Source organism: Hipposideros armiger, unplaced genomic scaffold (genome assembly GCF_001890085.2).
Source record: "Hipposideros armiger isolate ML-2016 unplaced genomic scaffold, ASM189008v1 scaffold_245, whole genome shotgun sequence".
In the NCBI taxonomy this organism is placed as follows: Eukaryota; Metazoa; Chordata; class Mammalia; order Chiroptera; family Hipposideridae; genus Hipposideros; species Hipposideros armiger.
The window spans coordinates 2027299-2031689 of record NW_017731595.1 but is presented as its reverse complement, the minus strand read 5'-3'; the positions used below and the strand labels follow the sequence as shown (position 1 = coordinate 2031689).

The 4391-nt window shown below is 37.2% G+C and overlaps 1 pseudogene; it reads left to right on the top strand.

Annotated features, from left to right (window-relative positions):
- The first annotated feature begins 519 nt into the window (after positions 1 to 519).
- LOC109389827 (coiled-coil domain-containing protein 90B, mitochondrial pseudogene) lies at positions 520 to 1168 on the top strand (annotated as a pseudogene).
- The last annotated feature ends 3223 nt before the right edge of the window (positions 1169 to 4391 follow it).

Here is a 4391-nt window from a genome sequence, read left to right as displayed (position 1 = left end):
TATCTCTTTCTTTGTCTTTATTGTAGTTTCAGGGCTTCAACAGATAGTTTCTCCATATGCTACTTTGGGCTTCCTCACAAAATAGCAACCTCAAGGCAGCTAAAGGCCGTAAGAGTGAGCATGCCAGCTAAAAGACGTGAAAGCTACATGGTGGCCTGGTCTTCTATGGAAAGGAAAGCTTTTATGGCCTATCCTCAGAAATCATGCATATCACGTCCAATGCAGTCTGCTGGTAACAAGTTGAGTCACAAACCTAACCACCTACCCAGATTGAAGGGGAGAGGAATTAGACTTTACCTTTTTATGGGGATATGGCAAGATCCTATAAAAGCACATGATGTGGTAGATAATATTGCAACTATCTTTGGAAAAACAGTCCTAAAAGGTAACAGGAGCTATGCAGAACCCACATGGACAGAACTATATAACATAACAAAAGTAATTTAAAACAGAAGATTAATAAGCATATGAAAAGATGCTCCTTATCATTAAGTCATCAAGGAACTGCAAATTAAAACAATGGCTTTCCCTTCCTCCTGCCAACCGAGAAACTCTGAGCATAGATGGAGTTGCAGGGTTTGGCCCTCCTGTGATCGGAAAGAGAGGAGCACCAGATTTCAACCCTCTGCCCACATTGGGGGGTGGCGTCTCTCACTGGCCCTGCTGAGAGACTTCTTAACCACCATAACCAAGGAAGGATATGGTATGAGGCCAGGATATGGTATGGATTTAACTCTTTTGGAACAAAGGAAATTAACTTTTGATACCCATGCATTGGTTCAGGACTTGGAAACTCATGGATCTGACAAAGCACAAGCAGAGAGTATTATATCAGCATTAACCACTAAATTGAATTAGAACATGTTAAGCAGCGACTGATAAATGAAACCAGTGGAATCAGAGCATATAATAACCTGGTCATTAGCCTAGAAAGGAGCAGAGTAACACATATGTTTACAGATCAAGAAACTTATGGAAGCAACCACAGAATTTACCAAAAAGGATGCTAAAACCAAAAGCATTATTTCAGAGGCCAGTAATAAAATTGACACTGAAATGGCTTCTTTAAAACCGTTAATGGAATCTAACAAGCCTGAGACAATTTGTTATCTTGCAACCTCAGTGTTTACTTGCCTGGCAATAGCATTGTGGATTTTACAGAATCTAGAAATAGTAGTGAAACGACTATATTATGCGCTTACTGCCACTGCTATTTTCTTAGAACACTGCACCAACATTGAACATTGAAAGTTGCAGCAAAACTTAATACAAGGCTATTCAAAGGACATATGTACTAAAAAGAAATGTTTTAGAATGAGATGTAGTTTGTCTATGGTTTTTGTGTGTCTTTATTGTAATAGGTTGAAAAACTGATTAATTTGAGATAGAAGGGCCTTTTTTCTTTATCCTTTTGATAGTTCGTAGAAACTGAACCAGAGTTGTCTTGTGTTTGCTTGAACAACTGTGTAAATCATATAGGATTTTTTTGGTATCTGTTGAACACGTACTTTACTATTGTATTCAACTTTCCTAATAACTATTGCACAGTTATTTTTTCATATAAAATAAAATATTATAACAAAGTTACTTGGATTTTAATAGTGACTTATTGTATAGCTGGAGATTGGGATTTTTTTGTAATGTACAATAAAAATAATAAATTTTAAAATGTGAAAAAAAGAAATGAGATATCACTACACACCTATTAAAATGGTCAAATCTAGAATACTGACAACACCAAATGCTGGAAAGGATGTAGAGCATTAGGAATTCTCATTCATTGCTGTTGGGAATGAAAGATGGTACAGGTACTTCAGAAGACATTTTGGGAATTTCTTATAAAATTAACATACTCTTCACAACCCAATAATCACACTCTTTGGTATTTACTAAAATGAGCTGTAAAATTATGCCCACACAGAAACCTGCACATGAAGGTTTACAGAAGCTTTACTTGCAATTGCCAAAACTTAGACACAATCAAGGTGTCCTTCAGTGGGTGAATGGATAAATAAACCGTGGTCCATCCAGACAATGGAATTTTATTCAGTGACAGGAAGAAATGAGCTATCAAGCCATGAAAAGACATGGAGGAAACTTAGATGCATATTACTAAGTTAAAGACACTCAGTCTGAAAAGGCTATTAAACTGTATGATTCTAACTATATGACATTCTGGAAAAAGCAAAACTACAGAGACAGTAAAAATATCAGTGCTTGCCAAGGATTAGGAGGAGAGGAAGGATGATCAGGCAGAGCACGAGGACTTTCAGGGCAGCGAAACTACTCTGCATGACACCATAATGGTAGATACATGTCATTATACACTTGTGCAAACCCATAGAATGAATCATCAGGAGTAAACTCTAATGTGAACTATGGACTTTGGGTGATACTGATGTGCCAGTGTAGATTCAACATTTGCAACAAATATACCACTCGGATGTTGTTAGTTGGGGAGGCTGTGCATGTGTGGGGCAGGGGTCATATAGGAACCCTCTGTGCTTTGTGCTCAATTTTGCTGTGACCCTAAAACTGCTCTACGTAAAGAATGTTTTTTGTTTTTTGTTTAAAGAGAAGATTTAGGTTAATAGATGTTCTTCGGTGGTAAGACTTGACATCATAAAGATATCATCGCCCCCAACATAAATTTATCACTTTAGCACAGTCTCAGTCTAGACTCCAGTGGGATTTATTTTGAAACTTGACAAAATGATTTTAAGATGATCTTGAAGAGAACATTGTAAACATAAGGACTCACTTAATCAGAGTCCAAGGCCAAGGGAAGTGACCGACTCCTTAGGAGAGCTATGAGCACTGAAGGAATTGCCTGAGGTAGAGCATTCAGAGAGTATCTTGATGACAACAAGCCCTCAGTCAACATTAGCTATCACACCTTAATTCAAAGTAAATCAAATATTATTACTTTCAATGTAATTCTCCTAAAGGGAGGAAAAGAGAATGCTCATGGTCTGAGGCTACTCTATTCCTGTGGTAAAGTAACTGGAAGAAATGTTTGGTAAACAGAGGAGGAAGTGAAATCCAGAGGGGCAGTTTCAAGATAAAAGGAATAAGAATGTATTTGTGGGGCGGTCAGTTTGCTCAGGTGGTTAGTGCGCAGGCTCACAACACCAAGGCTGCCGGTTCGATTCCCACATGGGCCAAGGAGCTGTGCCCTCCACAACTACATTGAAACGACTATTTGACTTGAAGCTGATGGGTCCTGGAAAAGCACACTGTTCCCCAATAAAATTTCAAAAACAAAACTAGAAAACAAGAATGTATTTGTAGGCTGTGTGTATGAGTCAGTGGAATGTGGGTAAAAATGATGGTAGATGAGAGTTAGAGGATAATTTCTGGAGCCCTTTTGTTGAGTAGATAGTAGAGACTGGAAGATAAGAATGTTATGCACAAGGAGAAGCTTGGTCCTGCACTGGCAGCTGATCCCTCCTCCCAGGAGAGGCGCAGCCTATATGGGCTCAGATACTACTCAGGGGTTAGAGGATCAAGTCTAGTCGATCAGGATCTCTGGGAGTGGGGACCAAGCAAATTGCATCCTCACAAGTTTCCCTTATTCTCAATAGAATTTGAAAACCACTGCTCTGTATAGCACATGCATTTGACATATGCATTTGAGGAAACTGAGTCCTAAAGAAATGGAACTAATTGCCCAATATTAAACAGCTCTTTTTTTTTTTAGCATAATCAGGACTAGTTTCAAACCTTGTTTTTGTTTTCACAGTACCAAAGGAATCAATAAAATAAAAGTAAGTTTTATATAGAGTAATTAAAGCTTATTCCACAATTACTTAGTCATTTGGACTTAAATAAGAACACTCTAAATTAAATTTTCCAGCTTTTACAATTCACTGTGGAATATGACAGTAAATTAATGGTATAAAAACCTAAATTGAGGAGAGTTACTTGACTTGAAAACTCTCTCAAACTCCAGAAACACAAATATGAATAGTTTCCTACACCACATATGAATAATTCCATTTAATATTTCCATTCAGCATGACCCACTCCTATATTTTAAAAAAAGTTCTTTCTATGACATTTATTAAACCTTGATGATTCATTTAGAATACAATTTTATAGTTATTTACTAAAGCAGTTTTCCTAAGATGTTTATTAAATTAGTGGCTTTCATTGTCTCACCAGCTCTAAATTAAGCTCACTTAAAAGAATTAGTTCTTCAGCTTGGATTGAACACATGCACACTTAGCAACACACTTCTAATGAAGACTCTTCTTAAATGTGGGGAATGTAAAGCCCTCTCCTACTAATATTTCTCCAGTTAGAAATTTGGAATATACTCTTTCATGCTCCACCACCTTCTCAAAAGGATCACAGAGAAAGGTCAGCAATATTAATACTGAGACAGATAA